At 40.6% G+C, this 26,392-nt stretch overlaps 1 long non-coding RNA gene across 3 annotated transcripts in view; it reads right to left on the minus strand.

Moving 5' to 3' along the window:
• The window catches only part of LOC123479554 (uncharacterized), a 61,868-nt gene that overhangs the window by 23,584 nt on the left and 11,892 nt on the right, over positions 1-26,392 (minus strand). For all 3 annotated transcript variants that reach the window (XR_006655197.3, XR_008427020.2, XR_006655198.3), the window contains one exon: positions 11-131. This is a non-coding gene — a long non-coding RNA (uncharacterized lncRNA). The remainder of the gene's footprint in view (positions 1-10; positions 132-26,392) is intronic.

A 26,392-nucleotide genomic window follows, 5' to 3' on the forward strand; every position in this document is an offset into this window, starting at 1 on the left:
AATATTTTACCTGGCAAATTTGTCTTTTCAGGAATGAAGGAGAGATGAAGACTTTGCCAAATAAAGGGAGTTGAGGTAGTTCACCACCTCTAGAACTGCATGGCAAGGAGTGATGAAAAGAGTTCTTTAAGCTGAAATGAAAGGATGCTAATTAGTAACTTGGAAACATATGAAAATATAAGACATACTGATAAAGGTAAGTATATAGTCAAATTCATAATACTCTAATACTGTAATATGGTGGTGTGTTAACTACTTCATTCTAGCATAGAAATTTAAAGGTCAAAAATATTTACCATGACTATAGCTACAATGATTTTTAAATTTTTAAAAAGATTGTATTTATTTATTTTTAAAAAGAGGGGTTAGGAGAGAGAAAGAGAGGGATAGAAACATCAATCTGTGGTTGCCTCTCAAATGCCCCCTTTTGGGGACCTGGCCTGCACCCCAAGTATGTGCCAGCTGACTAGGAATCAAACTGGCAACCCTTTGTTTCGCAGTCCAGCACTTAATCCACTGAGCCACACCAGCCAGGGCCATAGCTATAATGACTTTTAATCAATACACCATATGAAATGAGAAAAATTATATAATACCAAACAAAAATACGGGGGAGGAAGAGTAAAAGGTAAAATTTTGTATGTGATCAAAGTTATTAAAAGTGAAAAGTAAACTGTTACAGCAATAAAATGTTTTAAGTAAGTAAATTCTATAGTAAATACACACAAGATAAAGAAAATGCAAATGGAGAAATGTTGAGAAGAGAGTACTGAAAGTACAAACGTCTAGTCATAAGATGAATGAGTTCTGGGAATCTAACGTACAACATGGTGTTCTATTTAACAGTACTATATTATACATTTGAAAGTTACTAAAAGTTGATAATTACACGATAGGAGAAGGTATTAATTAACCCTATTTTGATAATCATTTGCAATATAAACATGTATCGAATAAGAGGGGGAAATTGAGAAGATAGTCTAGGGCTGAGCCCTAAAAGTCACAACATCTAAGGGTGACTCCCATTAGAATAAGATTCCATAGTAAGACCCAACCTCGCAGACGCAATCATCAGTCTACAGGGTATTGTTACCCCAGAGCGCCTGCTGTATGTCTTCAGTGAAGGCAAGTGGTAGTACCAAGGCCACATCTAACCGACATCCAAAGTGAGGAGACTTTATAAAATGACGGGGGGGTTAATATCATTATGGTTCTTTGCAGTTTTTAAAATGTTTTTATGATATATGTTTTCACATTTGATAATCACAAGAAGCCTCGAAATTCCCACACGTGTGGTTTATACTTTACAGATGATGAAACTGTGGACCAGAAAAGTTAAGTGAAATGCCCAATGTTACACAGTTCAAAGATCCAGGGACAAGGCTTAAAATCAGACATCCTGATTCTGTCTTCAGGTGAGAAAGAAGAGAGAGAGAGCTGCCCTAGGCTACCTGATTCACAGTAGCCTGAGGGGAGATCTTTAAAAAGTAAAATAAAACAATGCTACTCAAGCTTACACCTGTGGGTTTTCTGGCTTAGAAGACTGAGCTTAGGCTCATAAAAGGTGATTTTATGGATTATAGCAAGCATCTGGCTCCAAATGAAATGTTTTCTACTAACTAATTGTCATTTGTCAATTCTTTACCAGGTGTCATCTGAGTTTTCAGGTAGTCTTGCTTTATTCTGCTTTTCTGGATCTCTTCTAAAGATTCACGTTTAATTCTGAGCATTACATTTTGATAACAACATAGATAAACTGGTAGGGCCTTCCACATGAGGTTTGGGGGGCTGAAACTTGATCCTGGACAGGGTCAGCTCTGGGTCCCTTTTGTGGGCTGTGTGACAGAATGAAATGGATGGGGAGAATGCCATTTATAGAGGAAGAGAGAAAAAAAAATCCAGAGGTACCATAATTGTCATCTTTAATGACTGAAGAATATAACAGAAGGATGCTCTGTTTATCATGGTTAGGTGCTGACAAAGATGAATAGATAGAATGTGTGTGTATGTGTGTGTGTGGCTTTACTGCGCATCTCACATATATACATTAGAGATAGATAGATGGAAAGATAGATCGATCCAATATATGTATGTCAAAGATGGAAGAATGGATGGATAGATAAAAATAGCTAGCTAGCTAGATGACAGATAAATACTAGATAGATAAAGAAAAAACTTTCAACCCACAAATGACTGGATGATTTGGTCATATTCTCCCAATTAGTAGAGGTGATGAAGGAGGCAATGGAGAAAATGCCCATGTTTATTACCTACTCTGACCAAGAACAGCAGAGGCTCTTTATCCCAGGCAGTTGTCCAGAGCAGTAAAGTGATTTTAGGAGAAACAAGAGTATCAAGAAGCAATAACGGTCCTGAAAACCGAAACAAAATCATCATCACAAACATAAACTACTAGCTAGAGAAAAGAGTAGGATAAAAAGGAAAAGAAACACATGAGAACAAAACCTAGAATCTTGTAAAGAAAAGAATTCTAGAGGGTAAAAAATCACAATTCTTTAAACCTTCAAATAAAATATATTAAGTGATTAATATTAAAAAATGGCTATCATATACAGTAAATGCATTAAGTACTATATTTTTAATCTCATTTATTCCTCACAACAACCTTAGAAAAGTAGCTATTATGAAGTCCATTTTACAGATAAAGAAATTCAGGCTGATACTCATCACAAAACTACTCGGTGACTGAGTCAGGATTCAAATTCAGGTATCACTGACTTGAAAGATGAGTGCTTATGACCTCTACTGAGAAAGCAAATGGAATATAATAGTGAACAGGATTCAGTCCTTAGAGTGCCAACAGCCTAGAAATAATAGAAAAATAAGTGAGCAATTAAATGCAGTGTGACCAGAATAATTAATTTGTGCCTGAGAAACATTTTTCAGGGCTGTGAGATTTTCTAACTGCCCATTTCTGATAGGACAAGTCTCTGAACTTTAAGAGTCTGAGGAGACAGCAAATAAGCAAAGAAACATGAGGTTTATTGATTAAGCCCAGGATTCAAATTCTGACTTCACTCAGTGCTACAGGGCAGTTATCCAAGGATCTCAGGTTTCTGCATGTCTGGGGAGTGACTGTCTTTCTTATAGACTCTCTTTTCAAAGATGTTTTACACAGAAAATAGTCTTAAAAGATACAATGTCTCCCTTTGAAGTAAAGATTTTGATACTCACAATTCAGTATAATATAGATAATTCTGTCTTTAGAGGAAAAAGTAGACATGCTTCCTGAAAAGTATAAAACATTTGTGTTTTCTATCCAGGTCTCTTTCCCATAATGTAACCCAATGATTTGCAGAGATCATCTTGCCCTGGTTGTAGAGCCTGGTGGGAAGGAGGGCTTGAAACTGACACAGATACTGACATTTTGCCAATTGAAATTGCTTTTAAAAATGAACTCCCTTTCATCTCTGACTCAAGAGTCCCATGTCTTCTTCCCATATCCAACCGTGGGAAGGCAACTAGCTAGCTTGTAGATAGAGTACAATCTCAGACCCTTCACCATAGTTGTTATGAGCCAGGAGATTTGGGGCAAATTTTTTAACCTAAGTTTCAGTCTTTTTATCCACCAAATGGGGGATAATACATGCCCTAATATCATAAAGATTAAATAAAGCAACCTAGGACTTCTGGCCAAGATGGAGGTGTAGGTAGACACACTGTGCCTCCTCGCACAACCAAAAGAAGGACAACGACAAATTTAAAAACAAAAAAACAAACAGAACTGACAGAAAATCGAATTGTATGGAAGTCCAACAACCAAGAAATTAAAGAAGAAACATTAATCCAGACCAGTAGGAGGGGCAGAGACAGGCAGCCAGGCAGAGAGGACTTGCAGCAAGGCAGCAACTGGAGCACTGGGCAATCCCACATTCAAGTGCAAATAAACTGGGAGGAACAACTGGGGAGTGAGACAGACCATGCTACCCAGGGTTCCAGGGCAGGGAAATAAAGCCTCAAACCTCTGATTGAAAACACCTGTAGGGGTTGAGGCAGCAGTGAGAGAAACTCCCAGACTCACAGGAGAGTTCATTGGAGAGACCCACATGGTCCTAGAATGTATACAAACCCACCCACCCAGGAATCAGCACCAAAACAGCCCAATTTGCTTGTGGGTAGTGGGGGAAGTGACTGAAAACTGGCATAGAGTGGATCAAGTAGCACTGTTCCCTCTCAGAGCCCTCCCCCACATACAGCATCATAATGCAATGACATGGGTTGCCCCACCCTGGTGAACGTCTAAGACTCCACCCCTTACTATGTAACAGGCACAAGACGACAAAAAAAAAAAAAATGGCCCAAATGAAAGAAAATATCAAAGCTCCAGAAAAAAAATACAACTAAGTGACAAAGAGATAGCCAACCTAACAGATGCACGGTTCAAAACACTGGTAATCAGGATGCTCACAGGTTGAATTGGTTGAATATGGTCACAAATTAGAGGAAAAAATGAAGGCTATGCAAAGTGAAATAAACGAAAATGTACAGGGCACCAACAGTGACAGGAAGAAAAACCAAGACTCAAATCAGCGATGTGGATCAGAAGGAAGAAAGAAACATTCAACCAGAAGAGAATGAAGAAACAAGAATTCAATAAAATGAGGAGAGGCTTAGGAACCTCCAGGATATCTTTAAACATTAATCATAGGGGTACTATAAGGAGAAGGGGAAGAGCAAGAAACTGAAAACTTATGTGAACAAATAATGAAGGAGAACTGCCCTAATCTGGCAAAGTAAATAGACTTCCAGGAAGTCCAGGAAGCTCAGAGAGTACCAAAGAAGTTAGATCCAAGGAGGAACACACCAAGGTACATCATAATTACATTAGCCGAGATTAAAGATGAGAGAATCTTAAAAGCAGAAAGAGGAAAGGAGACAATTACCTACAAAAGAGTGCCCATAAGACTCAGCTGATTCCTCAAAAGAAACCTTGTAGGCAAGAAGGGGCTGGAAAGAAGTATTCCAAGTCATAAAAGGCAAGGACCTATATCCAAGGTTACTCTATCCATCCAAGCTATCATTTAGAATAGAAGGGCAGATAAAGTGGTTCCCAGATAATGACAAGTTAAAGAAGTTCATCATCACCAATCCCTTATTATATGAAATGTTAAAGGGATTTATCTAAGAAAAAGAAGATAAAAAATATGAACAGTAAAATGACAACAAACTCACAGTTATTAACAACTGAACCTAAAACAAAAACAAACTAAGCAAACAATTAGAACAGGAACAGAATCACTGAACTGGAGATCACATGGAGAGTTAGCAGCAGGGGAATGGGTGGGGAGAGAGGGGGAAAAGGTACAGAGAATAAGTAGTATAAATGGTAGGTAGAAGATAGATAGGGGGAGGTTAAGAATAGTACAGGAAATGTAGAAGCCAAAGAACTTACATATATGACCCATGGACATGAACTAAAGGGGGGGAATGTGGGTTGGAGGGGGTTTGCAGGAATAAAGGGGGAGATGAGACAACTGTAATAGTATAATCAATAAAATATATTTAAAAAAATAACTAAAGCATATTACAGCAACATTAGTTAATCTCTGTGTGGGAGTACTACACTGGGATGAGAAATGCTAAGATAACTAAGATAAACTTAGACTTTTGCTGATGCTATAGACAGGATTTATTTGATATAACAGATGTCAATAGACTTTAAGTAAGTAAAAGTCCAGCTCCAATTGACCACTGTTGTCTGCCTGGGTTGCTGTTATGAAACAAACAAACTCTAAAGCTACATCTGCTCTGAGTAGAAAAGACTCCCTGATAGACTAGTCCTTTCCAGTATGGGTTTTAATTAGGAGAGAGTTACTAGACATTCTGCAAATGTGCCTCCTGGGACAAGATGTTGTTTTATGTCTCTTCTACTCCTGTATTTGATTCTGTACCACAACCTTTCATCTGTGAAAGAAGACATTAAATGCAAATTACTCTGGAAGACAAAGTACAACACTTTAGTCACTTCATTTAGTAATGTATGTGTACGTTTGCAATTAGTTACCGTAAAGATATTATCAGGATGGTGCAGTACTTACAATTAGACATGGCTGTGGGTGCTTTACTAATATTGGTTTGTAGTTGTTCTGGTGCTAGCAATTGCAAATGCATCTCCAGTCACAAAGCATCTCATGTTGGGTATTCCTGAGATAAACATTAACTTGGAATGTACAAGTTACTGGGATCTGAGTAATAGCATATCTAGAAATAGCATATTGATTTCCCTGTCCCAGGTACAACTTCCCCACTATGGGCAGTATTGCTAGGACTATTAATCAAGCTGTCCTCTTCTTCCTGGTTATGGTGACAGTCACATAATCCTGTGCCTAAGGATAGGTTTGCCAAAATCAGACCAAATGTCTCCACTGTGCCAAGTCAGAGAATAGTCCATAAATAGTCTCCAAGATGCGAACCCTATGCCTCTACCTTTATTTTAAGCACATTTGCAGTTTCTTCATCTGTGGATGTAAATACCTCTATGGAGGAAAATCTGGCAATATATATCCTAACAGACCCATTTAGATCTGACAATTCTAGGAATTTATCCTGGGAAAATAATCGCAGATGTATACATAGATCTGTGTGCGAGATAATTCATTATAGTATATTTAACTTTCTTTAAAAACTTAAATTTCTTGCTAATGAAAATAGAAAAAATATGATAAACCATGTGACATGCTAGTAATTAAATGTATATGTTTGACTAAATTTAATGACTGGAAGCTCTTCTAATACAATATAAATGAAAAAAATTAGGAGTTCCGGCCAAGATGAAAGTTTTGGTAGATACACTTTACCTCCTTGCAAAACCAAAAGAAGAAAACAACCAATTTAAAAACAAAAAAACAACCAGAACTGCCAGGAAATTGAACTGTATAGAAGTCTGACAACAAAGGAGTTAAAGAAGAAACATTCATCCAGACTGGTAGGAGGGATGGAGATGGGCACCTGGGGTGGAGAGGACACATGGCAAGGTAGCAGCTGGCAGATAAGGCAACTGGCAGATTGGTTGGTCCCACATTTGCATGTGGATAAACTGGGAGGAACAACTGGGAATATAGACCACACAACCCAGGATTCCAGCAAAGGGAAAATAAAGCCTCAGAACTTCTGGCTACAAAAACCATTGGGGGTTGTGGCAGTGGGGGAAATTGCCAGTCTCTTAAAAGCAGGGTGAAAGATGAGCAAGCAGCATTGTTCCCTCTCTGACCACTGTGTCACATACAGTACCACATCGTGGTGAAATGAGTTGCCCTGCCCTGGCAAATACCTAAGGCTCCACCCCTTAACATGTAACAGGTGCATCAAAACAAATAAACCCCAAATGAAAGAACAGATCAAAACTCCAGAAAAAGAACTAAGCAATGAAGAGATAGCCAACCTATCAGATGCAGAGTTCAAAACATTGATTATCGGGATACTCACAGAGATGATTGAGTACAACTGCAAAATAAAGGAAGAAGTGAAGGCAACACAAACTGAAACAAAACAAAATATACAGGGAACCAACAGTGACAGGAAGGAAACCGGGACTCAAATAAATGATTTGGAAAAAAAGGAAAAAAGGAAAAAAATAGACATTCAACCAGAACAGAATGAAGAAACAGAATTCAAAAAGAAATTGAGGAGAATCTTAGGAACCTCTGGGATAACTGTAAATGTTCCAACATCCAAATCATCGAGGTGCCAGAAGGAGAAGAGGAAGAGTAAGAAATTGAAGACTTATTTGAAAAAATAATGAAAGAAAACTTCCCCAAGCTGATAAAAGAAATAGACATACAAGTCCAGGAAGCTCAGAGAATCCCAAAGAAGTTGGACCCTAAGAGGAACACACCAAGACACAATGTAATTAAATTTCCAAAGATTAAAGCTCAGAAGAGAATCCTAAAAGCAGCAAGAGATAAGGGAGATTTATCTACAAAGGAATTCCCATGAGGCTGTCAGCCAACTTCTCAAAAGAAACCTTACAGGCAAGAAGGGGCTGGAAAGAAGTATTCAAAGTCATGAACAGCAAGAACCTACAACCTAGATTACTTTATCCAGCAAAGCTGTCATTTAGAATGGAAGGGAAGATAAAGTGCTTCCCAGGTAAGGAAAAGTTAAAGGAGTTCATCATCGCCAAGCCCTTATTATATGAAATGCTAAAGGGATTTATCTAAAAAAAGTAGAAAACCAAAACTTTGAACAGTAAAATGACAACAAACTCACAACTATTGACAACTGAACCTAAAAAACAAAAACAAAAAAGCTAAGCAAACAACTAGAACAGGAACAGAATCACAAAATGGAGATCACATGGAGGTTATCAGTGGAGGGGGGAGGAGGGAGAATGGGAGAAAAGTTACAGGGAATAAGAAGCATAAATGATAGGTACAAAATAGGGGGAGGTTAAGAATAATATAGGAAATGGAGAAGCCAAAGAACTTATGTGTATGACCCATAGACAAGAACTAAGGGAGGGAGTGCTGGTGGGGAGGGGGAGCGGATGGGGATATAGGAGAGAAAAAAAAATGGGACAACTGTTGTGGCATAATCAATAAAATATACCATTAAATAAATAAATAAATCCTTCCCCAGATATGGGAAGTACTCAGTCATTATTTCTTTAAATAAACTTTCTGCTTCTTTCTTCCTTCTTTCCTTACGGGACTGCAACAATGCATAAATTGCTTGTTTTAATGATATCCCAGATTTGGCATTGGTGTTTTCCCTTTTTTTTCTTTTTGGTGCTCTGCCTGCAGGACTTTAAAAGACCTATTTTCAATCTCACTAGTTTTTTTTTTTTTTTCTGATTAATCAAGACTACTGTTGGGGATCTCTATTGAATTTTTTTATTTACTAATCATATTCTTCAATTCTAGTACTTCTGTTGTTTTAATGGTTGCTACTTCTTTCTCACACTTTTTGTTTTGTTCATGCATTTTGTTATTCTAATTTTATTTTAATTGTGTTTTCTTGTATTTCACTGAATTTCTTTAAGAAAATTATTCTGACTACTTTGACTTTAGAGTTTATTAGGTTTTTTAAAGATTTTATTTATTTTTAGAGAGATAAGAAAGGAGGCAGAAAGAGAGGAAAGGAAGCATTGAAGTGTGAGAGATCTACCATCCATTGCCTCTGACACGCCCCTAGCTGGGCACCTGGTCCATAACCCCAGGCATGTGCCCTGACTAGGAATTGAACTGATGATATTTTGGTTTGCAGGCCTGTACTCAATCCACTGAGCCACCCTAGCTAGGGCTGGCATTTTACTAGTTTTTATTAGGGGAAGAATTGCTGGATCATATGATAATACTATTTTTAATTTCTGGAGGAACCTCCATACTGTTTGTGTAAAGGCTGTATTATTTTACATTGCCACTGACAATATACAAGCATTCCAACTTCTCCACATCTTGTTCTTTCATTCCCTCTTGAGGAAGAAGCTGAAAGTTTTCCCCCACTCACTTTGTGCTAAGATGGGAGGTGTGGGCGAAGAGGTTGGGTTGTTGTATATTTGACTAAAATACTTCAATGACTTCAACACTCGAGAATGGAATAGAAGCCAGTGCCTCGGGCAGTCTCCAGGAAAGTCAGAATGTTAGGCATATGGTCTGGTCCTTTTCTTGCCAAGGAGAAGCTGTGACCCGAGTGTTTCTTCCTGATTTCCTGGCACTGGGCAGTAGGTAGGGTTTATGGTGAGATGTTGTCTCATATATCCCTACCAGCTGTGATGCGGCTGGTTTCGCACTCACTGGAACACAGGAGATTCTCAGCTAGTTTCTGGATTTCTCACAAAGCAAATTATTCTGTGTATAGTTGTATCATTGTGTCCTTGGGGAGAAGAATAATCCAGGGCTTCTTATTCTGCCATTGTCCTGACATGTTATAACCCCATTTTTGAATTCTTTATTTTGAATCTGTGAATTCTAGAGCAGGGATTTCAAGAAAAGCACTTGGTTAAAATATGTTGACCCTTTAACTAGCTCATAATTTCTTTCTGTGTTATGAGCACAGAAATGAAAGATTGGCTGCATAAATGCTTCTTGATTCATAAACTGTTTCTTCAAACCTACCTATTACTCAATTTAATTCTAATGCTTAGTGTTAGTGCAGAGAAGTTCCCACCAACCTGAGTTTTGTTCTCCCCACTCCTTTGTTTCCCTAAGTAAATTGTTTCATTAACTCTTCTTCTGGATGTGTGTAGGAATCATTCTATATTGATGTAATTTAAAAACTGTGCTAGGATCTATACAGCCTAGTTTTAAATGTGGTGAATATTCTCATTTGAGCCCACAGTGTTGCTTAAATCAGGAATATTTTTATTGGTTTCATTGGTTCTCTTCACTATTATAGGAAGCTTTGTTATATGTGGATTGTACCCCTTAAATATGTTTTATTTTTTCTGACAGTTTCATTTTAAACTATTTGCTCCCTATATAAGGCCTTAATGATTCTGACTATTCAAGGCATTCCTCTCAATTGTTTCATCTGCTGTGTTTCTTTTCAAATTCTGTTTAGTTACTTTTAGCCTTGTTAGCCTTTTCTTTTTTACAGGACCAATATTCTCTTGAAACTTGTGGAAATGAAATTTTTATTTTTTACTTAAAGCAATAAATTTATTTTTGCAAAAGTAATATCCAGCATATCCTCAGAATATTGGTGAGTTTTTATTCTCAAGCTACAAAAATGCTTTGAAATACCCCATGTCATTTGGCTTTGCTGGTTCCTCTCTATAATCAAGAACCTATACTGTCCTTACACCAAACATAGTTATTGCAATATTATTGACTATATTCCCTGAAACTAGTACAAAATAACATGGAATATAAACTGTAATTGAAAAGAAAAGGAATCTATGCTATCCTGAAGCTGGTTTATTTACATATTCAAGTTGGAAATAAGATGAGGGTCTTGACCATATTTTTACAGGTGGGCATGCAATGTCAATCCTTGTTCAAAGCAAATGCATTTCAAAAGCAAACTTTACTTTTTTTTTTCTAGGTCAGACAGTCTGGAGTAATGGAGTAGATGGATCTTCCTTTGATATCTTTAGCTCTGTAGGACAGTTGACCACTTTTATAAAGAGGGTTTCCCCATGCCGTGCCTAGTTCCCTTTTTAAAGTACGGAATTCCACCTCAGAAGTTTATCTTAAAGTTTCTTCTACAATACTGGTGAGGTCGCAGTGCCAATGTCCCCAAGGAGAGGGAAACTGAAGGTTCCTAGGAGAAATTCTCTATGTTTCATACTCAGCGTGTCTTTCGCATTTCCGAGTTAGAGGGTAGGTGAAGGCAAATGCTGCCCACCAGGACTTATTCTTCTTTTCTTCCCAACCACATTGTTTATTTCCAGAACTGTTTTCTTTTCCTTTTCTTCTCTCTCACCCTAGACCTCCGCCACCACCTTCCACTTCAAGTGTCAACTTCTTGCTCAGGTGGACAGGGACACATTCTGTTTCTGGTATGTGTATAAATGTTATCCTTTATTCTGTTATACTCTTGTACTATATTTGTCTTTTATGTTTTGTTGGTTATTTCAATAATAATTAATGTGGATGGAGGTGGGCTATGGTAGTCACCTGTCCCCTATGGCTACTTGCCAAGAATCCCTGACCAGTCCCCCAAGGATAAGCACTGATTTCAGCAGGGTCATGAAGATCCCAAAAGAGAGCTGTGACAGAGATGACACGTCTTGTGACATATATTTAGGTAAAACACAACCCAGGATCAGACAAGCCTCCTCTGCTGTCCCATGGTGATTATGTGTCTCAGCACAACTAGTGCATCTGAACTCAGTTCAATTCCAGTCATCGTCCATGTGTTTCGTCCCCGTTCAATAATCCAGTGACTCACTATTTGCTTTTTGTGTTTTTGCTGAATTGTTTGGATAAGTGGCCCTAGGAACTTTGGGGCCTATAATGATTTAATATCTAAGGACATGGGTAACATTGAGAGATTTATCTATAGGCTAAAATGGCAGGGCCTGAAAATTTTTCAGAATACGGAGGAGAAGCTGACCTGCTGCCTCCTGTCAACTCCTGTGCAGTGGGACCAAGGCTCCTGGGAGTTGCAAGGAGAATGTAGGAAGGCAAAAATAGGCCACCCTTGCTTCCCTAGTGGGAATCCACTGTGAGAAGCTGGGCCCATGTAAAAGGATCCATTGGGATTATAGCAGGACAATGGAAGATTTCAGGATTCTCTGGAGGGGAATCTCTAGACAGATGACCAAGGGGACTACAGCCAAAGCTAGAGCAGAGAGAAGAGAAAGTCATTAGGGACTGGGGTTTGTCAAGGAAGGAATTGTTCACCACAATCCAACCCACGTAAATAAACCTGGCAGCTGCATCCGCACCTGCACTTGCACTATGTGGGAAGGCAGCACGGTTGAACTACCTCCCGTATTCCTACTTTGCCAATAAGATATTACTTCCTTTGGCTCATCATGGCTTTAGAATCTCTGAGTTCTCTTATTAGAACACAGAGACTGTGGGGGAGATCCCTTAAGCTATTATTATTCAAGATGCTGCAGTTAGCAGGGGTAAACTGAAATCCAGACACTGGGAGAACAGCAATCAGGGCAGATTCTGGGCAGCCCATCAGAAGTGCAGAAACACTGGCCACTGGTGTGGGGGACACCATAGGCAAACACAGCCTGAGTCCAGGTTTTCCAGGACCACCCCCCTGCCCCACACACACCTTTTTCTTTTCTGCCACTTGCTGACATTTTAGACAAGCAATCTGTATTCTGGTTCATTCCCTCCCACACTCAAGTTATTTATAGTTGGCAGGTAAATATCCACATGCTTATTCCCAGGCTTGTGATCAGTAAGCATGATGTCCATTTATATTCCCACCTCCTGGAATGAACGGTGGTATTGAGTGAACAACCACACTCAAGGCCATAAGGTTCATGCCTGCTGTCTGAAGCCCCAACTTCTTAACTGGCCACACCAGCCCTGTATTAGGTTGAACAGTGCCTCTAGAAGGCTCAAGTCCACCCAGAACCTGTGAGCATGACCTTACTTGCAAATAAGTAATACACCTTACTGTGCAGGTGTAATCAAGTTAAGATGGGTTTATACTAAATTAAGGCCGACCCAAATCCAATATGATTGATGTCTTTGCAAGAAGAAATTTGAACACAGAGATAGAGACACAGAGAGGGAAGAATGTCTCATGAAGGAGAAAGAGGTTGGTGTTATGCTGCCGCCAGCCAGGGACTGACAAAAATTGTTGGCAGTCACCAGAAGCTAAGAAAAAAGGAGGAAACAGATACTTCCCTGCAGCCTTCAGAGGGGTCTGGCCTTGTCTACACTTTGATTTCAGATTTCTAGCCCCCATAACTGTGACAGAATAAATTTCTGTTGAGTTAAGCCACCCAGTTTATGGTGATTTGTTTCAGAAACCCCACAAAACTAGTACAGGTCTTGTGTAATCTGACCACCTCTCCAACTTCTCCCTCCACTAGCTGCCAACATACTTAACACTCTAGCCACACTCTGTCTTTGTGGGTGCCTGATTAAACTCTGCTTAAGGTGATCATATATATCTTTGTTAAATTAAATAATATTGAAAACATGTATCTTACCGGACCTAGCGGCTCCTATCATATTCTAAGGATGGAGCATTTTTACGTTGCTGCCCTTCCCTTCTCTCTGCAACTCTTCTCTCATTCTCGGCCAACTCCTTACCCTGCTGTCTGCAGCCCCAGGAGCAGTTTTCCTAGGTGTGCCTCCTCACGTCTCCCTCCTTGGGTAATCCCTGTGAGGTGTGCCAAGTCCTCTATCCTGCACTGTCCTACGAGCCTTCAGACTGTGCAGAGTGCTTTCCACGGAGACGTCTAGCCATCTGCCAACCCGAATTGTGCTAATGCTAATGGAAGAGGGGCAGCCTACCATCCCTCTTTCTCATTCTGGTGACAGGTATGCATATTAGCAGTAGAAAATTCTTAAATGCCCAAATTTGAGGCCAACTACAGACTGCTGTGGTGAGAGATTCTTGATATGGGTGATAAGTCACCTTTCCCTGCTACACCCATGTCATGCCACCCATGGATGTTTTTAACATTACCTCTCGGTTCCTGTTGAGACTGGCACCTTTAGCAAATGAGAAGGGGTACCAAGGAAATAACAGAACTTTCTGTTATAGCCGTAACATTGAAGTTGGCCGAGCTTAAGAATGTTAGATATCTAATGAAATAAAATTCTTCTTTGATTTTTCAAAAGCATTAGGTTTTCCGGTGGGTAAGAGAGTAAAGGCCAACATTCATACAGGGGCCTTTGTGCAATCCTGTATTCTTGGGCTAATGTGAATTCTCTTCCAATTCCCAAGACATTCAGCCTTTCCACCTCTTAGATCTAAGGGTTATGGCAACCAATTGGACTTTGAAATTTATAGTCCAGTCAAAACCACATTCAAAGAAGATTTAGAATTATACTTGTCCATCAAAGGGCATTTACAGAGCAATCCCTGGCACTAGGGTAACATTTTAGATTTTCTCAGTATGTTATATATTAGGGTATGCGTCTGAAGATGACAGAATCAGAAACATGATAGAGGATAGTGAGGTTACATTTCCTTTTCAGATTGATGGCCAAACCCAAGTACAAGAGACATGGAATTCCCTGCAGAGGGATGTAAGACAGGATTTATCCATTTTATAGTCAAGAAAACCAAGATCCAAGAAGAAAATGTTTGAAATGACACAGTCCATGTGTTTTGGAAGCAGATAGGAGTCTGGTCACCTGAACCCAGTTCTCCCCCACTGTAGTGGACCAGCCCTCCCTCCATGGTTAGTGCGGCATCTGGGCAGGATGATCAGCCTGTTCTGGCTCAGGGAAAACAAGTGGGCAGGCATTCCTGGAGTATCCCTCTGTCATCTTCCCTAAATTACAAAGGCGAAGCAAATGTAGAAAAGAATCTAAGTTTGCCTGAAAAGTGGCTTCTGGAAATTTTTAATTGCCCAATTTCTAGAAATTTAAATAGTATAATAAGCCCCAGAACACTTTATGCACTCTGAAATGTGTAGAAGCTGTGATTAATTTTTAATTTTTTTTTCAAATCTTCTCTAGTTTCCAGATATCTGGTACATTGTTTTGCTCATTTGTTTTGTTATAGTTTTCATTCATGAATATCGTGTTGCCTTAGCACTTTGGCTGTCCTTTCCTTTTCATATCACAGACCCCTCTTACTATTACTAGTTCAATGTTAAAGCAAGATTCTGCAGTCCATAAGGGCAGCATCATGTTCAATTCATGCTCTATAAATGGTGAACTAGACTTATTGGGGGATCACTTGATAAGTTTTATAAATGTCTAACCACTATGCATACACCTGAAACTAATGTAAGATTGAATGTTAAATGTAATTGAAATTTTTTTTAATTTGAATTATGAACTAATGAATATATGAAGGCTCATGCTGTTTTAGCCAGGCTCCTGTGCTTGGTCCCTATAAAAACCCAACAGCTTTATTCTATGTCTTTATCACAGATGTCCACCTTTAGTAATATACTGGCTCTGAATCCTTTTCGGCTCATAAACAAAGCCAGATACTCACCCCCTCCCTTTCACATATCATCGAATATGCGCTAGCGATCAAAGGGTGGCAGAGAGACATACCTCCTAAACACGCCGCGAGGTTAGGACACTAACATAATCCTGACAGAAAACCCAAGGGGAAGTGATCACGATGTAAGGTGTGGTGAGAGAAGCCCAAGGTGCAATAAGAGAGCCTAGGCAGCAACCTGGTACACGGGGAGTGTGCCTGCCTGGGTGACATGGCGCTGTGGTAAATACCGACCCTCTCATGACCTGGTCACATGACACGCAGAGCCGGATGACTCCACTGATGTAATTTTACAATGTACTGGGAATATTGTGTTCAGTAACCTTTTCCCGAATGATTTTTCCTGGAACAGTGTCTATCTGATATTATAGGCACTTGGAGAAGGAGCTTAGTTGTATCTTTTTGTGTATAGGGCCTGTGGGTATAAGAAATGTCCAAACCTGTAGGGAATTATTATAAAATTTTATTTGATCCAAGCTGAGGACATCTGCTGGGAAGCAAGATCTCAGATGCTCCAGAGAATGACAGTTTAATAGCTTCTTTTATGCATTTGAAATTAAGGAGGAAACTAAAAAGGATTATATGGAGGTGGGGAAAGCAAGGCAGGGATTGGATTGCAGGATAGTTGACAAGATTGTGTGCTCTCTTGAGAGGGGTAGGGCTTCTTTCAAAGGTGTGAACATAGATGCACAGAGAAAATGCACAGGGCTTTCTTAAGGCAAAGATAAAGCTTTTGTTACCAAATAGTAACGTGGGGTTCTGGTGCCTGCTGCCACCCTATAAGCAAAATTCCAGAGGGAGAGAGTTGGTGAAAAAGGAAAGGAGTCTCATATTAAATAGCTACACAATTTTGGAAGAATGGTGGGCTTCTGCCTCAAAGCCCATCCCCTCTAAAATAACCAAAGGAAAAACCCTATCACCCTTTGCCAGATTAATTCAAGGCTGTGCCTGGAGTTCCTTTTGCCATTAAAAATTCCATCCTTTGGGAAACACAGGCAGCTGCTCCATGACCATCTCGGTGGCTTAGCCTGTTCCGGTCGCAGTCTTTCTGGGTATCTTTCTGGAGTCTGTGTATGTGTGGCCTGCCCCGCCATGCCATAGCCGCTGCTTCCCATACCCAGGGGCCTGAGGCCAATGCCAGACCACATGGTTTACAGAGCCCCCATGTCTGTGAACGGTCAGGCTCCCAACAGCAAGAGTGAGAGGAAGGAGTAGAGGCAAGTCTCTGCCCTCCCTCCATTTAACTCTCCCAGCCCAAAATTCCATGTGCTCCAGAACCGTCCAGTTTCCCCACGTAATCTGTCCTTTTGTCAGGCTAGAAGGGTAGATCTGCACCTCCCCCTGCAGCCAGGTTTCAGAACAGAGTAGGAGTAGGAGGGTTCTCCCCTCTGTCAATCACTCTCTCCAGCCTGCACTCTGTGCGAGTCTTCTCCCTCTGGTGTCTCTGCCCACGGTGGGGAATCTGTTATCACACACCGCGCTAGCTCAGTTGCTGGGGCAATGAGACGCTGCTGTGCTGGTTTGTTTACCCAGGGAATGCAGCCTCTTGTGGCACTGCCTTAACCTGGGGTTAGGAAAATCTGTCACGCATGTTAGGAGCAACATGTAGCTTCAGTACCCCCGCTTCTTGTGTTTCCCGTGATCATTCCCTCACTCAGTCTCTCTCCCACCCAGCAATCTGGTCAGATTTCCCTGTGTCACTTTTACTAAAAAGTTATATGCCTGGGGCATGACTACCCACCTCGACCTGCCTAGTTAGGAACTTATGATCAGATTACGCTGGAGGTTACTTTCCATAGAACCCTTTTTTTTGGTCCACAGATCCTTCTCATTGGCACAGACAAACTATTAAATGCTCCTTGAAGAAGACAATGAGACTAGCGACACTCAGTCTTACGTAGATTCTCAGTAGGTAGAGCTTGCAGATTCCGTTTCTCTTTCTGTACCTTTTTTCTCTGCTTTTTGGCAGAGTAAATTTGAATGATTATTCCAAGAGAACACATCTTTAAAAGGGTTTGAAAAAGTAATCTCATTGTCTATAAGATCTAAGCTTTAGGAAGCTTTGGGGGAAATCATCTTTGATTTTTTCTATTGATACACCTCTTCCTTTTTCTCATAGATCAGTGCCCCTCTTTTTTTTATATAATCTCTCTCCTTGGTGTCGGCAGTCTCAGGGAGATATTAGGAGGTTTTGAATTTAACTCTTATCTAAATCTTCCAATAAAAATGAGACCTTCCTGGTTGTTTAGAAGATAGCTTTGAAAGTCAGCTTCCTAAAGCCAGGGATTTCAGACTTATTGAAAGTTGGTGGATTTATGTAGCTCCATTTTACCAGCAGGGCCAGTCCATGCTGAGTCTGGACTTAGTCCCTTAACTGTAGGTATCTCCACCTCAGGTTGTGCCTTCATTCTCAACAGTGTTAAGTGTGACTTCTCTTTGTACTGCCTCCTGATATGCTGGAAAGTAGGCAGGAAGGATGACTTCTGGATACCAACTGTTCCAGAGATTCTTCCCTAAAAATGACTGGTCTAAAACAATATAAATGGAGCCACTTTAAATAGAGTCAGAGTTGCCATCCCAGAGTGAGACAGCATAGCAAGAAGCTGGGAAAGTTCCTTGGCAAGTGGAATAGGGAAACTGAGACAGACAGCTGACCACAGTGGCCAAGCAATTTGCAGCCAGTTACAAAAGCTCACCTTCCTAGAGATAACTTGTAGGCCTCAGCTGTGTTTTAGCTCTTGGCCTAGAAGTGCAGCAGCCCCAGGTATGTTATGCCTGAACCAAATGCAATGACTAAAGACCCCCTGCTCTGGTGCTGACTAATCAGTGGAGACCATGACCCTGAAAGGGTACCCCTGGAGAACTGATGCATGTTCTACTGAAACCCTTCCCTGAGACCTCCCCTAAGATTCCAACCTGAAAGAAAGGGATAAAAACCTCAAGACAAAGGACCCAGGGCACTTTCTCTCTTTCGGGGGAGCAACCCGCACCATTGCTTTTCCTTCTTCTCCTCCCACTTTTTTCTTCACAGGCACATGTCTCCCAAACTCTAAGGCGGTGGGCAGCTGGCAGCTTGTCGCAGGCTGATTCCCTGAACCTGTCCCCAAAGCTCCTTCTTCTCTGACATTCCTGTGAGATAAGGCAGCCCAGAGTCGGCTCTCTTATTGCTTACCCTATGCTAGGCCCTGCTTTGTTTCACTGTCCCCAGCTTCAGTAAACACATCCTCACAGTCACCTGGACTTGTGCTGTGAAATCTTTCCTTCACAAAGTCAAGGACCCACACACTGGCCCTAGGCAGACCTGCTTGGGGCCAGGCCCCTTGTCCGGTAACAAGAGGAGCTGCCTAGCCTGTCTTAGTCCTCAAACCTTTGGAAACTGAAACTTGGCAAAACAACTTTGGGATTGGGCCTAAAACAGCACTGTGGTCCAAACAAGTGTTTGCAAAGCCAACAGGAAAGTAGATATTTTTGCTGCAGGACTGAAAATTAAGACATTCTTTTGAATTAGCATCACTATGGCAGATTATCTGCATGTATGGAAATTCCTTCCTTAGCTTGTTAACAGACATTCCTGTCTTCTATTCATGTAGTTATTCCTCTTCCCTTTCTCATAAAAACTCCTAGTGTTCACCTTCTAATCAGAACATTTGGGTTTCTGCTTGAATCAGTGCTTTCCAAATAGCTGCGCTTTTGGTACTCAAATGCTATGTGCCTCTCACTTTGAACTTTTGTTTTTAGGTTAACACTGTCATAGGTATGTATTGTGTGTGTGTGCGTGCTCTGGGCCCATTGTTATCAGAAAGGGGGTGTGGGTTCTGGACTTTGTGCAGGGAAGATTTCACAACACTAGTACAGGTGATTTTTAGAGGACATTTCTTAAAGCTGGGGACAGTGAAACAAGGAAGGGCCTAGGATAGAAGATGCAATGGAGGAAAGCCTAGGTGGGGCTGCGTTGGCTATTGGAAAGTAACAGAAAAGGGGGCCTTGGAGACAGGTGCAGGGAGTCAGCCTGGCATGAGCTGCCACTCCCATTGCTCCCCTGCTTGCAAGTCTCATGGAGGCCCCTAGAGTTTGGTGGTGCATGCCTTTGAGGGAAGAATGGGGGGAAGGGGAAGGAAAAGGCACAGGTGTACTCCTGGCAGGGAGGGCATTCACTGGATCCTTTGTTTTGAGGGTTTTTAAAGGTTGGGAGTTTAGGGGAGCTCTCAGACGAGGGTCTCAATAGAATATTCATTGACTTTTGCAGCTGTATCCTTTCAGGGTGTGGTCTTCACTGATTGGTCAGTACCAGGGAAGGGGGTCATTCATTAATCACTGCAGCTGGTTGTGGCTTTGCTGCTTTTCTGGGCCTGGAGATGAAATACAACTGAGACCTAGATGTTATCTCTAAGCAGTTGAACTTCTGTATCTGGCTGTACATTGCTTGTCCAGCTATCTCTCAGTTTCCCCATTCTATTTGTTAAGGAATTTTTCTAGCTTCTTACTGTCCTGTCTCAGTGTAATATAGTTGTGTTTTTAATTTTGTTGTCTTGGTCCAGTTTTCAGGCACTGGCTGGAGGCTGGTCAGTTCCCCTTGATGAGCAGATGATTAAGTCTATACCCAGAACACTTCCCCGTACCAGGCTCCCACACACCAGACACTCCACAGCCTTGGTACACGTAATGCTAATTCCTCTATACCCAGATGCCACACAGCTAGGGACAGCCCTGTGCCTGGAGTCAGAAAAAATATTCAAATAGCCAACCCACGGGGAGTCAGAAACCTACCCAACTCCAACTCCACCGCACTCGTCACATAAAGGAGCCCTACAACTCCAGCTTGCTGCTGCCTTAACCCTGGAGGCCGACTGTTAGAGCAGGCACTTAGACCTGAGCAGAGCAGGAACAAAAGGCCAGGTACAGAAGGTCACCCAGGGTGAAAAGTCCCAGTACCTAGCAATGGGGAAAACTGAAAAAACAAGTATTGTAGGGTGAGACCTCACCCCCAGGGTGACCTTCTATCCCCTATCATATTGCTGGCCATGTGGCTTAGATATCTTAATATTTCATATTGCTGGTCATGCGGTTCCGACCTTCCCTGGATCTTCCTCCCCACCACCTTCCCCCCTCCCCACAACTGTCCCCCCTCCCCCCACCCGGCTTGGGGCATGTTGCTAGTCACGTGGTAGACACCCTAAGAGGAAGAACAAGGGGGCTGGAAATGCCTCATGTGACTCCCATATAAGGACAGGAGATGATGGGACAGGTCCTAATAAATCGGCTTAAAGAAGGAAGTATTTGGCCCCTCTTGCGAGAAAGAGAGACCTTGCCAACACCTCAGGGCAGCTCTTTGAGCAGTGGGAGGATTCTTTTCCTTCGGATGTATTTTGCTTTGCTTACTTTCTATTGTGATTTGAGTTCTTGGCTCTGAATTTTTTTCTCAGCCAAACTCAAGGGCCAAGTTGTAACATTTGCCGTTAACCACAACCTCTTATGTGTCTCTTCCTGGCGGCCTTCTCTCATTCAGAACTCTATGTAACAAAAAGTTCTGTCTTTCATCTATGCAAGTGTTATTATGTTGTGTCTCGCCACTGAAAGAATTCTAAAATCTTATAAAACAGCAGGATACCATTTAAGACATTTTTTTCTGTCTGGAATTAACACCTGGACTTAACTGGCTTAAATGATAAGGAAATCTTCCTTCTCACTAAGAAATACAAAATTATGTCAGTTTTAGCATTCACTGAGCAAGGCTTGGGTTCCTCTTCTGTGTTGCCCATTCCAAAGACTCCTTTTTTTTTTAAATTTTACTTTTTAAAATTTATAAAGTGAAATTGACATATAACATTTACATGAGTTTCATTGGTGCAACATAATGAATAAATAAATAAATAGTTGTATATACTGTGAAATGATTACCACAATATGTCTAGTTAACATCTATCACCAAATTATAATTTTTTTTCACGATGAGAACTTTTAAGGTTTACTGTCTTAGCAACTTTCATATATGCAATAGAGTATTGTAAACTATACATTGCCACATTGTACATTACATATCCATGGCTTATTTAGTTTATAAATAGTTTTTTTTAACAGTTTTTAAAACGATTTTATTTATTTATTTTTAGAGAGGGGAAAGGAGGGAGAAAGAGGAACCAAAATATCAATGTGTGGTTGCCTTTATAGCGCCCCCTACTGGGGACCTGGCCCAAAACCCAGGCATGTACCCTGACTGGGAATTGAATGGCGACTCTTTGGTTCACAGGCCAGTTCTCAATCCACTGAGCTACGCCGATCAGGGCTATAAATAGAAGTTTGTGCTTTTTCCTTCCCATTTTTCCCACCCCTCACCTACTGCTTCTGGCAATCACTGATCTCTTAATTGCATCTATGAGCTTTTTAAAAATTCCACATATAATTGAGATCATGTTTTTTGTTTCCTCTAACTTATTTTACCTAGCATAATGCCCTCTATGTCCATCCAAACTTGTCACAAATGACAAGATTTCCTTCTTTTTATGGCTGAATTATATTCATTGATGTATGAAATATCACATATTCTTTATCCATTAATGAAGTTGCTTCCATAGCTTGATTATTGTAAATAATGTTGCAATAAACATGAGAGTAAACATATTTTTTTGAGTTAGTTTTTTTTTCTTTGGATAAATCTGCAGAACTGGAATTACTGGATCGTATGGTAGTTTTATTTTTAAAATTTGAGGAACATCCATACTGTTTTCCATAGTGGCTGCACCAATCGACATTTCCACCAACAGTGCACAAAGGTCCCCTTTTCTCCACATCCTCACTGAAGCCTGTTATCTCTTGTCTTCCTGATGACTGTCCTAGCAGGATTGTGTCTGTATTTATGGCTGTACAATACTGTTTTGATTAGTGTCGCTTTTCAGCTCTGCTTTTTTCCCCTTAGGATTGCTTTGGCTGTTTGGGACTTCTGTAATACCATAGAAGTTTTAAGATTTTTTTCTATTCTCATAAAAAAGCTACTGTAATTTTGATAAGGATTGCATTAAAACCAATAGATGTTTTTGGATAGTACAGACACATCAGATAAAATAGGCTTTAATCTAAAACAGTAACAAGAGACAATGAAAAACATTTGACAACAACATTCTTTCATGATTCAAAGCCTCAACGAATTGGGTATAGAACTAACACACCTGAAAATAATAAAGACCGTATATGACAAATGCATAGCTAACTGTACTCAATATTAAAAAAAATACTGAAAGCTTTTCTTTTAAGATCAGAAAGAAGACAAGGGTGCCTACTCTCACCAATTTTATTTAGCATAAACTGGAAGTCCTAGCAGAGGAAATCAATAAAACAAAGAAATAGAAAGCAACCAAATAAGAAAAAAAAGAAGTAAAATTATTGTTTGTTGCAGAAGATATTATTATATAGGTAGAAAATTCTAGAGACTCAACCAAAAAGCTTTTGGAACTAATCAAATCTAGTGAAGTTGCAGAATATAAAATAACACATAGAAGTTCGTTGTTTCTCACTTTCCTCCATGGGAGGAATCATGGCTGAAATCCTTCTTGATCCTAAACCGGGCCGCCTTTGGAGAGTGCTGATGTGGATAAAGTCAAGCTATTCCTTTCAGCCTCTGAGTTCATCCAAAGTCAGTTTTTTGTTTTTTCTCCAGTGATGCGTTAGAATGTCTTCTCTGGAAAGGCTGTCTTGCCTGTGGGTGATTGTCTAAGACATTGTTTCCAGGGGTTCCCTGACCTTGTTTGAGAGAAGCCGGTTCACGGGCCCCTGCAGGTTGTATGGCCAGGACTGAGGTTAGACTGCCTACTGCCCAGTGCGGGGATGGGTGAGACTTCTCTGTGGTCTTTTAGCATGTTCTGCTGGATCCCCACAGTTACCACAAAGGCATTTTGGCCTGCGGGTAGATGGTAAATTGTTGTTGAAGGGGAGGGCAAAAACAAGGGACATCTAATCCTGGCATATGCTATTCTCACTCCTCATTCACTGTCTTGAAAAATAGCTCTTCGATTCTGTGGGGCTGGCTGGCTAATCCTATCAAACGGTCCTTTGGCCACATTCTTAGTGTTTCCAAATCCAAAAGGAAGTTCTGCTTCCTTTTTGACTAAAAATTTCATTTTTAAGTAATTTTTTTCTTTTTCTATTTTACTATAAGCAGTCAGAAGAAGCCAAGCCACACCTTCAACACTTGGCTTAGAAATAGCTTCATCTAAATATACAATTTATCACTTGCAAGTTTTACTTTCCACAAAACACTAGAACACACGCACACAAATTCAGCCAACTTCTTTACAACACTTGATAACAGGGGTGGCCCTTCCTCCATTGTCTAATAAAATGTTCCTCATTTCCATCTGAGATGTCATCAGAATGGGCCTCACCATCCATATTTCTACCCACTCTCTGTTCAGTATTACTCGGGTATTCTCTCAGAAGACTGAGGCTTTCTTCACAGCTCTCTTCTCTTTCTGGACCCTTCCAGAATGTCCTTAACATCCATTTCATGGCAAGTTAGGCTTCTTGTAGCACACCTCTCAAAACTCTCCCAGCCTTCGCCCATTATTCAGTTTCATAGCTGCTTCCACATTTTAAGGCTTTTGTTACAGCGGCATCTCCATTTCTCAGTGCCAATTTCATTCTTCAGGAAGTGAGGAAAAACTTTGAGAAAATCCCAACTCTCTGCCCTCAGGAGACTTCCTCCAAAACGTCATCAGATTGTATTATGCCCAATTCCAAACCAGTCATTAAAAATGGGGCCACCTTTAGATTAGATTAAGCAGGACTCAGACTAGAAACAGTCTATGTTGAAACTCATGGAAACATTGAGTTTATATGCCTGAAAAAAAAATTATGGATCTCTTTTTTTTTGTTTAAAAAAGAGAAAATAGAGATGGATGCTGGGTAGAGAACCAATCAGTGTTTGCTGCCCCTAAGCATACACCTTTATTTACCTTCATCCTCTAAGCTCACTCTTACAAATACTAGCTTTTTAACCTTGGGCAATTTCCTTACACTCCTTAGTCTTGAATTTCCCCATCTATGATATAATTTTAGGAAAAAGAAATGTCCAGGTAAATTCCTCACCCTTAATGTATAAAACAAAACATAATGTGACTGATGGCTGATATTTCATTGATCTTTAGACTAAGTCTTATTTTTTTTCCAAGTGAGAAATTGGTTTTAGAATACAAATGCTTCTGAAAAGGGGAGTAACTTACTATCCCATCGAGGGGAGGCTGATGGGATGCTGTCCTATGGTCAGGAGTGGCAGGAGGAAGGGGAGATATGGGGTAGTTTAAGCATGCTGGTGACCTGAGATCTAGGGGCAGGAGCACAACTAAATCCCATCCGTCGTCTATGCTGCTTTACTTTTTCCTAGCATGGTAAATGTCTCAAAGCCTATGAAGAAAGACTTTAAGGCTAAAAGAAAGTATTTGTTGGGAAATCACCAGCTGTGGGAACTTAGAAACATTTCTACCAAAACACAAAAATAATGACTTACCAGGAAAAGAAGGCTACGGGGAAATGGTTGGGTAGATACTGGGAAGATGGAAAGAACACTTGATGAGGAGACAGAAACCAAGCCCAACTCCACCTTCGCCGTTTCCTCTCAATTATACCCTGAGTAAATTCTGAGCCTATCTGAGCCCCTGATTGCCATTTGTCAAATGATAGTAAATACGTCTGTCCTCCCAATCATTCAAGGGGTCCGTGAGGATTGAATGAAAATGGAAATGAACGTGTTTTGAAAAACATTGCTCTTCACTGATGTGGACAAGAATATGCCTGGTCTCTGTAAAGATACTCCAAGTTTCCACAGCTACCTTCTTTCTTTACTAACCAGATCAACCAGCAAATTTAACATCTGGAAAAATATCTGTGCAGAAGGTATTTTTGAATGTTAGAGTTTCGTAAAACTAACAGTGCAAACACCAGTCCACTCTCCCATGAGTAACTGATGTGAGAAGATGTCCAGGAAAAATTCCTGCCACGTGATTCCTCTCCTAATAACAGATACATACAGAAACATAACGATTAAGCACCACCATTAATGACAAAAAGGTCAGGCAAAGCCAGTTTAGGGCCTCGATGAAATAATAGCAAGACAGTGAAATTAACATGGCAGCATCTCGCAGCCCATCAGCACCTAAAAGACCCTTTATTTAGTGCTGGAAATTTCTCAGTCTCCCAGGCCCTTGTTCATGGCAGTCACTCCATCTGTTTAAAGCAGTTTCCTTTAGGGGAGTAGTCTCAGGCTCAGGGATCATTTCCACAGCAGTTCCTAAAGCCTCTAAAACAGCTTTATTGCGGTTTTGAATAATTCACAGTTCCCAAATTAATTTCTGTGATCACAGTTGCCCTTTCATCTCCAACTCGTGCTTTCACGGTAATTTTTATAAATGAAAACACTCAAGACACAAACTTCAAATGCTCAGTGGCAGCACAGTTGGGGATAACACATCTTCTGAGATACTATCTGTCTGCCAAAGCCCTGTGGCCGGTTGGAGTCTGCGGCTGAAATCAAGGACTTTCTGTGCAGCTACTGTTCGGAGGCCTCGTGTGCACGTATATGTGTGCTCCTGGGTTGTGTGCGTGTGTCAGCAAAGCGGGTGAAGGAAATAGCGGAGGATGACTCCTACCACCTGCACCTTGCCTCTGCTGTTTCACAAAGATACACACGGGCAGACACTGTCCCTTCTTGACCTTGGGCTTTTTATCTGTAGTGTTAAGATCATAAAAATCTCTTCTTTTTATTGCATAGTCTGTTCAGAAGAGTTAGTTAAATAACAGATCATTAGAAGGTATTCTGCAGAGGAGTTTCCTGTCATGG

This window comes from Desmodus rotundus, chromosome 5 (genome assembly GCF_022682495.2).
Source record: "Desmodus rotundus isolate HL8 chromosome 5, HLdesRot8A.1, whole genome shotgun sequence".
NCBI classification, from domain to species: Eukaryota; Metazoa; Chordata; class Mammalia; order Chiroptera; family Phyllostomidae; genus Desmodus; species Desmodus rotundus.